This window comes from Meles meles, chromosome 8 (assembly GCF_922984935.1).
Source record: "Meles meles chromosome 8, mMelMel3.1 paternal haplotype, whole genome shotgun sequence".
Classification (NCBI taxonomy): Eukaryota; Metazoa; Chordata; class Mammalia; order Carnivora; family Mustelidae; genus Meles; species Meles meles.
Window position 1 is genome coordinate 6,434,509 of NC_060073.1, and position 13,617 is coordinate 6,448,125.

A 13,617-nucleotide genomic window follows, 5' to 3' on the forward strand; every position below is an offset into this window, starting at 1 on the left:
ATCCTTTTTTGCTAAAATTAACCAAAATTAACACGTTTGAGGGAATTGAGGGCTCCTGAGTGATTTTATATATTTCCAGTATCCTAGTCTTTCTTTGGATAGTCCCAAAGATCCCTGTTTCTTGCAATGAGGTGTGTTAAAAATGACATTATTGTTTGGATTTTGTCAAATGCCCCCTCTGCTGGTCCCGCTCATTCATTCAGCGAACACTAAACACTAACTATGTGCCAGCTGGGAATGCAACAGATGTGTAGGACCAGGTTCTTACCCTTGGCCTCCTATCTCTTGTTGAGATAGACACCTCTACAGATAGATGTCCATGCAGTGTGAGGTGGGCTGGGAGAGTGCTGAGTACTAAGTATGGTGGAACTGTGGAAGAGGGAGGGCCTGGCCATGAGGCTGGTTAGGGGGCCATTCAGAGAAAGCTTCCTCATGGAGTTGCCCACCTGGGGCTGGACTAGTGGGAAGAATGGTGAGAAGCAGTCAGCGCTGGATGAGGACAGGACAACAAACATTCTCAGTGGAAAAAAGATCGCTGACAATGACCGGGGACTGCATGGCTCCCTCAGGAGAGGGCAAAAACAGTAGTTTGGTGCAGCTGGAGCAGAGAGAGTATTAGAGAAACTGGCAGAATGTGAGCTTGGGAGAGCTTGGGGACAGCCTTGAATGCAGGTTGAAGGAAGTTAACCTTTGCTCTGTAGGTGACAAGGAGAGTGACACCATGAAATCCTCGCTTTACATCACCTACCAGGCTGAGAGATGGACTCAGGTGGGTGCAGCATGAGGAGAGGTCAGAGTGGGGCACTGAGTAGGTGCTCAGTAAAGCAGGAGATGTGATCATCAGATCATTAGAATGAACAGTTTAAGATAAAGAGGTCAAGGCCATGAACTAAGGCAGAGAAAGTGGGGGCAAAAACCAGAGGCTAGATTGGAGAAGGTTTCAGAAGTCCTAGTGACCAGGACTGCCAATTCACTGCAAATAGATGGCGAGGATGGAGGGGCCAAGCCTACAGATGAAAACAGCTGACAGGGGTCGTCCAGTGCTTACTCTGGAGTTAGGCATTTTGCTGCGGTATCTCGCTGAATCATAACAGCCCCATGAGATGGGATATATTCCTCTCTGCATTTTACAGGAGAGGACGCTGGAGCCTGGAGTGGTCAGTGAAAGTGACAGGGCAGGTCTATACTGTGGTACTAGTTAGGATTTGAACCCAGTAACGTCAGCAGCTGGCTGGATGTTGGCGCCAAGTGATTGGGAACTGAAGTGACCACCTCAGAAAGCAGTTAGTGAGTGGCAGATGAGGGCCTAGAACCCACTGGAACCGTCTCCTGCCCCCCTCCCCCACCCCAGAGTTCACAGACAGGCTGCTGGGCACCATATCAAGCCATAACCATGTTATCTTTGGTTTATAGAATATATTTTTTAAAGTTTTTAGAAGGAATTGCTAACATTAAAAAGTGCTAGAGATTCGTATTAAAACCTGCTGGATTATCTTGAAAAGTGAGACGATCTGGCCATACCGGGCCCCTGGAGCAGCAACCATTGCTTCCTTTTCCGTGTTTCCTTCAGCTGGTACCCATGCTCCCCAGCTGGCCAGAGCCTACCAGTCCGGGATCTGAGCCCTCCTCTGCAGGCACCCGAGTTCGCGTCTCTCAGCCACAAGACGGACCAGTTTGAAGCTAGGCTGTGTTTGTGCATTTAATCCTGTGTTGAGCCCAGACCTCCACTGATGGTTAAATACTCTTTTTGAACTTTAGGCAATATAAGATAACAGCAGGAACATGTTTTGCACTGTTTGTTTCTTCCCTTCCTGCTGTGGGAACTGAGAAAAAATAACTACCTGCTCACCCTCGAGGGCCCGCAGGAGGAGGGTCACGTACAGGGAGTGAGGACAAAGGTGAATGGTCATGGTTCCTGAAACCAGCACCAGGTAAAAGGAAATATCAGTCATGCCCTGGGACATGGCAGGCATAGTGGCAGCTTTATAAATCACGCTGTGACTGTTTTCTGTTTAATTTGTCCGGTAATTAATTATTTGCTTGAATTTTGAACTGTGTACTTTAGACGCGTTATAAGGAAGCTTTTGGGGAAAATACGCGTGCCCGTCTGCCTGTGCGTGGGGTGTGGGTGGGCCATAGCTGACATTCCTTCGCTCAGAATTCTCCGCAGAAGTTCAATTTCAAAATATTGTTTTTTTCAGTTTAATGATTTATTACAGATCTGAAAACATGCTTAATTACGTTCAAATATGAGTCACAGGATGGCAAACAGGTATTTTTCCATATTAAATGTTTTGTGACGTCTAAGGTGTAATAGTCCCCATGGCAGTGGTCAGGGGACGCAAGTGACAGATTTTGTGCTTGTGTGTTTGTCTGCAGTTTGTAAACGGCACCGAGAGACTCAGGGTCAAACAGGTGCAAGAAACAGAGCTGATATCCAAGCTTCAGGAGTTTGGACTCCCGTTCTTTGCGTGACACCCGACAGATTTTCCCCATGCCCCGCCTCCGGATTCAGGACCTTGGGGAAGGCAGCTGCTGCGGCTGGGCATGAATTTTTCTCGGAGGCCGCCGGGTACCATTCTGGGATGGCCAGTGGGTCTCAGAGGTTTGCTGTCCATCTCGAAACTGTCATCTGTATATCAGACCGCAGGGACCCAACTGTCAATAGGCCAGCCCCGTGAACTTTTCCCTGGGAGCTAGACGTCGCCATACAAGGGTCAGATCGCAAATCAGTTCAGTCTCTGGAGACATTTGTACACAGTTAACGTAGGACTTGTGAGGCCACGGGGCTGCTCCTTGGATTTTGACCCCTGTCCAGCACATTCTCCTTCCTCTTTCCCCTCCTCCTCCTCCTCAGAGACTCCCCGCCCCTATATACACACCCAGGATGGGACCCCAGCGTCTGTTGCAGCCAGTTTTTGTTGGTAACACTCAGAAACCATCACTTCTCACTGATACGCAGACACCCAGGGATACTCGGTACTTAGCACCATGCTGCACGCAGGGGACCGGCAGGTGTCCTGCTCCTGAGGACAAGACCAGCCTGCAAGGATTCATTCCTAAACCAGGTGGCACTTCGTTACAGTAGTAGAACAACTGATATTTTATCTCGGTCGCGTTATAATTTCATTTTTGTAGTGTGGCCTAAAAAACCTAGGCTCCCCAAAAGACCAGCCAAGTACACGGGAAAATTAGACTTATTCATTCACTGAACGAATAATTAGTAAGCATCTGTTATCGTCAGGCACTCTGCCAGATGTCAGAACTGTAACAGAAAATGAAACTGACAACCCTGTTCTCTTGGAGCTTAGGCGGTCACAGAAGGAGACAGGAAAATCATGTCAGTACGTAATCTGAGCTGAGAATTTTGAAGAAAAAAAAAAGGGTAAGGGAGAGAGAATGACCCGAGGCAGGGGTGGGGGGAATGCTCTTTGAGATGGGGTGGCTAGGAAGGGCTTTCCCATGAGGGGACTGATGAAGCAGAAACCAGCAGGAGATGAGGGAGAAGCAGTGGTTTGGAGGAAGCCCTTTCCAGGGAGGGAGGAGGCCCCAAAGGGGACAGATCCTCCAAGTGGCCAGTGGCCTGGCCTGTTTGAGAAAGAAGTCACCACTTGAAGTCCTGGACTCTACCGTTTCCTCGTCTGCAAGTCCGTGGGCTTGTCGGGAGGAACAGATGAAATCCTTTATAGAAATATTTATGTCCACCATCAAGCACGGTGTAGAGGTTGTCCTCTTCGTGTTGACTTTATCAAGTTTTTGTAGAATGTCTAAAACCATCAGGATTATAATTATTATATTACAGCTCTGCCCTTTCATTTTTTTATTATTGTGGCGAAATTCACATAACATACAATTATCCATTTGAAAGTGTACAGTCCAGCGGCATCTGGTGAGTTCACGCTGTTGAGCAACTACCACCTTGGTCTGGCTTCTAACTTTTTCATCATCCCACTCTTAAGTTTTTCATATTAGTTTCCATCACTGCTCTTGAAAAAAGATCCCCCCCACACACCACCCAGCCCCATACCTGACTTTGACCTTCCTGCTTCTGACTGGCCTTCACCCGTTCCAGTGACTCATCCACGTGTCTATTCAGCTGATGTTCATCGAGCATCTACTATGCATGGGAACTATGCTACGTAGGTACTGAGGCCACAACAGTGACAAGGAACACAGAGGTTCTTACATTTAGGGGACTTATAATCTAGTAGGGATTTAGACACTGATTATATAATTACCAGAAAATTAATTTACATTAGATCAATGCCTGGGATGCCTGGGTGGCTCAGTGGGTTAAGCATCTGCCTTCAGCTCAGGTCATGATCCCAGGGTCCTGGGATCAAGCCCCGCATTGGGCTCTCTGCTCAGCCGGGAGCCTGCTTCCTCCCTTCGCATGCCATTTCCCGTTTGTGCTCTCCCCCCCCCCACACAAATAAATCAATCAATCTTAAAAAAAGAAAAGAAAAAGAAAAATAGGGGCACCTGGGTGGCTCAGTTGTTAAGCATCTACCTTTGGCTGGGGTCATGATCCTGGGGTCCTGGGATAGAGCCCTCTATCAGGCTCCCTGGTCAGCAGAAAGCCTGTTTCTCCCCCTCCCACTCCCCCTGCTTGTGTTCCCTCTCTGTCTGCCTGCCTGTCTGCCTACGTGTGATCTCTGTCTGTCAAATAAATAAAATCTTTAAAAAAGAATTTATAAAAAAATTAAAATTTAAAAATACAAAATAAAAATCGATCAATGATTATATAAAAACGTTTTAAAAATTGTGTTTAAAACATCTGTGGAATTCTTATTTTTAATTTTTTAAAAAGATTTCATTTATTTATTTGACAGAGAGAGAGATCACAAGTAGGCAGAGAGGCAGGCAGAGAGAGAGAGAGGGAAGCAGGCTCTCCACTGAGCAGAGAGCCCAATGCAGGGCTCCATCCCAGAACCCTGGGATCATGACCTGAGCTGAAGGCAGATGCTTACCCCACTGAGCCACCCAGGCGCCCCTTATTTTTAATGGTGTTTTTTTTTTAAAGATTTTATTTATTATTTGAGAGAGAGTGTGTGTGAGAGCAAGCAGGGGGGACAGAGAGGGACAAGCAGACTCCGCACTGAGCTCAGAGCCCAACGTGGGGCTCAATCTCAGGACCCTGAGATCACGACCTGAGCTGAAATCAAGAGTCAGTTGCTTAACTGACTGAGTCCACCCAGGAGCCCCAACATTTGTGGATTTATTAAAGCTGCCAGAAGTGAGATGCCACTAGCTAGTAAAGCTCAGTAAAGCTAACATGACCGTATTGTTTTTATAATTGTGTCTGGAGTTCAGAGATCCTGGAAAGAAAGATCACCTCGGGGAAGTGACCTGGATTATGTTAGGGCAAAGAGCAGGAAGGCGGGCAAATAAAAGCTGGGATGTTTCATTCATTTCCTCCTGATAGCCATCTGTTGAGGTCAGCGCGGACCGCTCGTAGCATTGCGCCCATTTTATAGATGTGGAAACGAAGATCTGGAACGCTGTGCCTTGCCTCCTGCCGCCTGGTGGGGATTTTATTTAGCTTTGGCCCTCTTGTCTGGTAAAGCTGAAAAGCATTTTGCCCCCTAGGGGTCAGTGATGCACCTGGCTGGAAGAAGACTTGTCGGGCGGGTCCTCCTCCTCGCTGCCCTATTGGTGTGCTCCCAGCCGTCCAGGAGAGGGCGCTGCGAGGCTGGCCTCAGAGCTGCCTCACCAGCCCTCCGGGGCCCCTGCCCTCCCGGCCCCGCCCCCCTCCCCCAGACTCCTGACCCAGCAAGCTCCCAGCCCCCTCCCACCCTTCTTGCAGCCGCGATGCGTGCATCTGTTTTCCTAGATGATTGTTTCTTAATCACGCTGCGGAATTACAAATCATGGCTGGGAACCCAAGTTACCTCAAGTGACGAGCCTAGGGATCACCAAAACCTAGGTACAGCCCCCGGGCAGGGAGCCACGGAAACTGCTAGCGAGGTCCTCGCAGCCACGCGGTCCGGCGGGCCACGCTGGTGCCCACACCGCACGTCCCTCATGTCGGCGGGCTCGGCGGATTTCTTGAGGCAAGGTGACCTGGCAGCATTTCCACCCCACCCACAGCTAGTTTCGCTTTCCTAATGTTGTTAAAAAGTGCCTTCTATCTGAAGTAGGGTAGTTGAGCAGGTTCCAACATTTTACTTAATTTTCTAACATGGCCATTGGAGATCGCTTCTTCCAAGTGGGTCCCTTTCGCGCTTCTCAGCAAGATGCCCACGACTGCCCTCTTTGGCATTTGTCCAGAGGCCAGGTTCTGACAGCTTTGGGGCTGTGGTTTAATTTTAACCGTCAAACCTTCTTTTAGAATAATTACTTTTTAATCTGGGAAGAGCCAGTTTTCGAGAGAGCAGGAACGCCTCCTGCCTCCTGCCCGGGAAACGAGCACACGGTCATGTTCAGTGACTGCTGATATCTCTCGTTTTGAAAGGGGAGACGGATTTGGTGGGAAGAAAGGAAAACAAACATTATGGATACGGCAGTTTGAAGAACTATTTGAATGTCTGCTTTCACCAATGGTATAAACGCTGGGTGTCCCAGGAGAGTGGGCTGAGTTGAGCACTGAGGGACAGGATGATTGAGAGACCCCCGAGCCAGCCCTAGGCTGAACGCAGCAGAGAATAGCTTTGCAGATCTGTCCTGTGGTCAGCCATGCGGCATCGAGTTTTCTGGGACAATCTCAGTTTTAGAGTCAGAAGATACACTGGCCCTTTGCCAGGCCATGCCTCAAGACTGCTGCCACTTCTCGGTTCTGAAAATGTGGTCACCAGCGAGGCAGGTGAGCAGTGACGGGCGTTGTCTCCTTAGCAGTGACCTTACCCCAGCCAGGAAGCCGAGCTGCGATCCCCAGGGCTCTGTGCACTGGTGAGGATCCTTCCAATTCCTTCTTCACCCATGGTGCAGGTCCGTTGGCAATAATTATTTGTATTGGCAGGACATTAAAGATTTTGGTGCAGAAAGACAGAAATCGGTTATCAACCAATTTGAGGGTTAGGTGGCAAGCCTCATTTTTGGTCATTAAAAAAAGTCAAAGATGAGAAGAATATGGAATATGCAATGGAGACCAAGTCTAGAAAAAATGATTTATGCCAGTCCCAGCTGAGGCAAACAAATTTGGGAAGACTTTACTCTTTTTATAGAAAGATTTTTGCTTGGACTTACAGAACGTGAGGCTCTCCTGGAGCATTTCAGTAGGAGGGAGGACAGAAACCCTGGAGACGACCTATCACAAGCTGTTACCAGTGGAAGACAGGTCTTAAGCGAAAATAAAGGGTCTCATTACCCAGCGAGTCGGTAAGGGCTGAGGCTTCCCTTTAGAAAAATCTGACCTTGTGCACTCTTTCAAGGGTGGTGTGGGAAGCCAGGAATAGCCACGCTGGCCCGATCAGTCCACAAAAGCTCCTAACGGCAGAGACTGTGTCTTTTCATGGCTCCTCGCCGCTGGAGTCACCGGTTTACAGCACACAGGGCATGCCAGACCAGCACATTTATTGGCTGGATTTGATGCACGTCAGGAGAAAGATCTATCCACCGGTGACCTAACCTGGCCTAGCGTCAGAACCTGGAGCTTCCTACGTCTCTTGCCTCTGGAGCAGTACAGGAGAAGAAGAGAGGGGCACCTGGGTGGCTCAGTGGTTTAAGCCTCTGCCTTTGGCTCAGGTCATGATCTCAGAGTCCTGGGATCGAGCCCCGCATCGGGCTCTCTGCTCAGTGAGGAGCCTGTTTCTCCCTCTCTCTCTGCCTGCCTCTCTGACTACTTATGACCTCTCTCTCCGTCAAATAAATAAATAAAATATTTTTAAAAAAATAAAAATAAAAAAAAATTTTAAAAATTAAAAAAAAAAGAAGAAGAAGAGAAAAAGTGCAAGTTTCATGTGCCCAGAGGAAAAAATTCATATGGACATAAATTAAAGCAAAAAAAAAAAAGGGAAAAGAAAGAAAGCCAAGCTAATCTGGGATTTTGATCACCACTATGAAGGCGTTTTTGTTTCATCATTCAGTTTCTAGCACGGCCTCCAGCTCAGACCTGTGCAGCCATGTCTCAGGAAACTCCTTCCCTGCTCGGGCCCTCTCCCTGCCCGCTGGGCTCAGTTACTCATTTCGACCCGGGCTGCCACATCCCAAGACACCCCTCTTTCCCGAGTCCTCCCCACATACCTGCCAAAGGCAGAGGGGTTGGGATGGCACTCTCAGGGTGATGCTAGGCTTCCTGAATGGAGCTGTCCCCCCTACCCCCAGGAAGGTCTTCTATCTGGCGATGCCCTAGAGGAGCCCTGGGAGGTAACCGGTTGGGCACTGATTCAGTGTGGGGCAGGCAGAGAGAGAGAGCACGGGTGTAGAGACCTAGCCAGTGGAGCTAAATCAGCCCAAGGAAGGGCAGGTCTGTCTCCACCTGGTTCGGGGCTGGCAGGGCAGTTTCAGGAACTTTGGCCCCATGACTCCTTAGGAGGTCATGAAGATTTTTCCCAGATTCCCTTGTCTTAAGGTTTTTACTCATTCGACCACACACAGGATTGGGACTTTCCTTTTGTCTTGGTTATGTGCTCCGAATCACAGGAAAACCTATGAGAAGGATAGAGTCTGAAAAATAATAACTCCCAGGGGAGGCTCCGTGTACTGGGGTAGATGTCAGATTGTGGGATATTCGGGGTTGGCTGTGGATTTGACGTCGGGGCATGACGAGAACACTTCTGCATTACCAGTCGGTGAAAAATTTCCTCTAAATAGTCCTGGACGGAAAGGAATGGAATCAAGGGCTTAAGTTGGATAGATGAGGCTGACCTAGTTCCAAGGCTGGCTGTTTGTTTAATTAATAGAGCATTCCATGGTGTGGGGTAGCAAGGTCACGCGCAGCCCGGGATATCAGCGGCGCTTCCTGGGACTCTGGAAAAAGTGGTGACAATGTATTCAGCTTCAGGCTTATTTTATCTAAGTCTCCGGGCTGCGATGGATCAGAAATAGAGTAAATATTGAAGTGGCATCCCAGATACTGGTTCTGAAAACAGACTGACTGGGAAGGAGGAGCATCTTAGACCCTGCCAGTGTAGCCGCGCCCCAGATGAGTGACGTCACCCCATGTGCCTCGCGGGCGCCCCTGCAGCTGGTTTGGACGTCGCCCCCCCCCCCCACATGGGCCGACAGTGCTGACAGGGTGATTCCCGTGTTCGACCTACCCTGTCAGCAAGACACTATTCGCATGATTCGTTTGCCCCATTGTAGCACATTATGCACGATCCAAGTTCAATTAAATGAGTGTTTAGAAATAATATAGGTGGGGGCGCCTGGGTGGCTCAGTTGGTTAAGAGGCTGCCTTCGGCTCAGGTCATGGTCCTGGAGTCCTGGGATCGAGCCCCGCATAGGGCTCCCGGCGCAGCGGGAAGCCTGCTTCTCCCTGTCCCATTCCCCCTGCTTGTGTTTCCTCTCTCACTGTGTCTCTGTCAGATGAATAAATAAAACCTTAAAAAAAGATACTGTAGGTAAAAAACACGAGAAAGCACTAGAGCAAACAGAGATTACTGAACTGAAAACGCTTTGAACTGGAGCATTAGAGAAGCTTGTGAACTTGTAGGAGTTAACCAGGGTGAGTACCATCTCTTACGGGAAACATCTAAGTCCCTAAAGGATCTTGGTGCTGTTTAAGGGGTGTTTTAGGGTACCGGGGGGCAGACGAGGGAGGGGCAGCTGGAGATCAGACATGACAAAGCATCTTTGAATGCCAGGAGTTATCTCCCTGTACAGAACCCTGGGGACTGAATCATTCGGATCAGTTGCCTGTGCGGGTAGGCGGAGAAGCTGTGAGGAGGAAGTCCTCGAGCCGACTCTGGAGGACACGTTTAGGGACGAGCATCCTCTACGGCCTCTTTGATGTCAAGGGTGAAGTAGTTGAACTCCAGACCTCACTACAAGATGTGAAGAGTCACTCCAGATTTACAAGCTTATTAAACTTGAATGTTGGACGGTCTACACGTCCGGCTTTAGAGAAAATACACAGAACGCTCCAGCCACACCTTCTCAAACCCCTTAGCTGACAGTTTTTGTTCTAATTACTCTAGTGAGCGTCTCTGTTGTTTACAAAGTTTGAGGAAGGCAGGGCGGGGGTATTTGTACTTTGGTACACTTTTTAGCAAGGAGGGAGTCAAATTCAGCCATTTTTGAAAGTTAGTCGGAACTCTCAGATTACCGAAGACCACCACAGTAGGGGACCCCCCCCACTCGCCCCTCCCCCCACACACATGCGCACATGATCAGCTATCTGTTTCATTTGCTAGGGCCATAGGGCCAGGATCCATGTTTTTAGGTTTGTATGTATTTCTTTTCTCCTTTAATTTCATTTTTTTGAATTAGGCTCCATACCCAGCGTCGAGCCCATCATGGGGTTCGATCCCACAACCCTGAGATCATGACCTGAGCTGAAACCAAGAGGCGGATGCTCTACTGACCGAGCCCTCTCAGGCGCCCCATTTGCTTTGTTTTGGTGAAATGAGAAATCTTCTGCCCTTTTCCTTCCTTCTTTCTTTCCTTGGATATTAATAAGATCCATGGGATAAAGGTCATATAAAATACTCTGAATTACTTCCAGAAGAGTGCAGCCTGGCTCACTACTACCCTTGGATCCCTTCCTGTGCCCCCACGGTCCAGGGTTTCTATCTGCTACCCTGAGGATGCTGCCCTAGAGAAAGCAGGAGGGCCTGGGCCCCAGCACCGCAGGGCGCTGTTGGTGGGAGCTGCTCATTCCCGACCTGGGCATCAACACTCTTATCTCCAGAAGTAGAATACGTGGTCGTTCAGCCACAGTGTCTCCTCATCATGGGGCCTTCCGTCACCATCGGTGCGACTTGCCAGGCTAAATACTTCCGGTCCCTGTTCCAGGAATGATTCAAAGGTGGACTCGAGGTGAGATGATCTGCGTGAAACCTAGGAACCTAGGACGCACTCTCACGAGGTGTTCTTAAAGACGAGGCAGCAGGGAAATGGTGACACCCCCCCCCCCCCCCGCCACTCCCTGGGCTGCTGAGATGTCAGAACTCCACTGAGAGGACACAGTGAAGCCCCACGTTCCCGGAGAGCTCTGGCTCAGAACAGCCAGGGAGCCTGGGATCAGGGAACAGCACAGTAACTATAAACCCCGCCAGCTACATACCGTTGTCCTCCTGCAGGCCGCTGCGGATAGCAGTGCGGTGGGGCCCCGGGCAGGTGGCCCTTTCCAGACTGGCTCTTCTTGGGTAGCGCTCTTTAGTGACTCTCATACCTCTCCTTCGCCCCGAAGCACCTTTCCTCGTGGGTGGTAAAGCGGTTAGATTTTCTGTAAGAAGAATGTTCGATCTGTGTGCCTCAGAGAAAGAGGATCCTCTGGGATCCTAAGGGCTCTTCATCTGTGGGAGAGCCTTAAGGACAAGGGAATCTTCTAGAGACAATGTGTGTGTGTGTCGGGGGGGGGGGGGAAGGTGGTTGCAGAAGGAGACTCTGGAGTGAGCCCAGAGTCCAGTGGGAGCTCTTTAAACCCTTACGGAGAGGAGCCCGGCAGTGGTGGGGTGATGAGAGAGAAACAGCAGAGGCTCAGAGAGGTTGAGAACATGGGACAGTGGCCATGGAACAGGCAAGAGGAGAACTTTCATGATGCTAAATTAACTAGACCAACTAAAAGGGAATATGGCTTTTTTTTTTTGGTCGCCAAAAGGTGTCCTTAGCGGAAAAACCTGTGTCAAATCCCGCTGGGGATCGACCAAGGTTTGGTCGCCAAGGTCTTGAAAAAGAGAGAGTCAGCAAGCCTTGCAGCTCTCCGTGGTTCATTTCTGTGTTTCTATCACCAAAATTTGCCAGTTTGACGTCAAGTGACTCTTAGTGTTTTTACGAGCATGTTTGTGCTATTTGATTGTCTTCTGAACAATTTGGAGTGTTAAGAAAACATCGGCGAAGTCAGCAACCAACAATTCCAGGAGCCTGGGTTCCACCCAAGGCTTCTCGGGGAAGTTGAGGCCCTTCCTCCTACCATTCACCCTGTGGGACGCCTGTCATCCTTCCGGCTGGACACGTGCCCTTCCTCAGGAGAGCTGGGCTCCTGCCCCGACGTTTGTGTGTGCGCGCGTGCATGCACGTGTGCGTGTGTGCGTGCGTATGTGTGCATGCGGGGGGAAGGGAGAGGGAGGAGAGAGAGTTCTGCCTCCCCTCTGTGGTGCTTGCCACCAGTCGGTGGAAAGCTTTGAGCTGAGGCAAAGTGTAGCAAGAGTGACACCAAGTGCCAACACTAGGAGCTTTGCTGTGGCGGCAGATGGTGTTTTCTCTCCTCACATTATAGGAGCAGAAGGGCTTAGCTCCGTCCGCAGCATTCGCCTCAAAGAGAGGGTGACGAGAGCCTCCAGAGGCTGCCTTGATGTCCATATTGCGCTCTGACCCTTCAGACGAAGGGATCGGCTCTCTGGGACTTAGATGCAGAACTGGGGTGGCTCGGTTGGTTGAGCGTCGGGATTCTTGGTTTCAGCTCAGGTCGTGACCTCAGGGTCATGATCTCAGGGTCTTGAGATCAGGCCCTGGTCAGGCTACAGGATCAGTCGGGAGTCTGTTCCCCTTCCTCTCCCTCTGCCCCTCCCCCTCCCTCAAGCACGTGTGCGTGCACTCGCTCGCTCTCTCTGTCTAAAATAAATAATAATAAAAAAAAGAATTGGGGCTTTAAATAGATTTTTGAAATAAAAGTCAAGGTGGACTGTGTTGTTGGCCAGAACATGACGCAGAGATCCAGGATGCCCATTCGACCCAACTGACCCGTCAGCTTCTTCTGGAGAATCAGAAGGACCACAAGCGGACCCTTCTTGCTGATGACAGAGAGCTGTCAGGTTACCCAGGCAGGTGGCGGGTCACCTCTGTATGCCCGGAACAACCTGCTTGTTCAAAACAAAACAAAAAACACTGACCCACTTCCCTGTGTCTGTTCTAGAGGCCGCTCCTGACTCAGGGTCCCTAGGGCCAGAAATCTACCCCGTTAGTCCTGGGTGGGGACCTACAGATGCATGTTCTTATGAAATGGCCCCCTGGGAGGGACTGGGCATTTCGAGGGGCAGAGAATTCTGTGGGCTGCTTCGAGAGATCTCCCTGGCGGGCAGGCTGGACTCGCAGGGACCGCCCTCCCTCAGACTTCTCCCCAGGGGAGGAAGATGGCCAAGTTGGTATTTGCCTTCTGGCCAGTCCTTGTTCTCAGCTTGGAGCCTACTTGGTTTCTTCCTTCTTGGGAGATAAGAAGGAAATAATTTTGTTTGTCCAGGTGCCACCAGTCCAGTGACTGATTCGGGCACATGAATGTCTTCAGGGCGTAGTATCAGATCTAGTCCCCCCTGACGTCTCTATCCCTGATCTGGGTGTGCGGTAAACAGTAGCTTGATTCAAAACTGGGAGGCATTGGGAAACCCTTTGGGTAGGAGATTTCGAAATGAGATTTCGATTGGAAAAAATACAGCGGGGTGAGGTTCTAAGGAATAAAAGAGACAGAAAACACTCCCATCCCGGCTCTCGCCTGGATCGCAGGGATAAACAGAAGAACCTAGAAAAGCCTAGAGTGGAGGGGTGGGGGCAGCTGACAGGAGCACACAGCTGTCCTTGCCT

The 13,617-nt window shown here is 49.9% G+C and overlaps 1 protein-coding gene across 1 annotated transcript in view; it reads left to right on the forward strand.

Moving 5' to 3' along the window:
• Nucleotides 1–13,617, forward strand: part of LOC123948281 (seminal vesicle secretory protein 2-like) — a 30,546-nt gene that overhangs the window by 8,024 nt on the left and 8,905 nt on the right. The window lies entirely within an intron of this gene.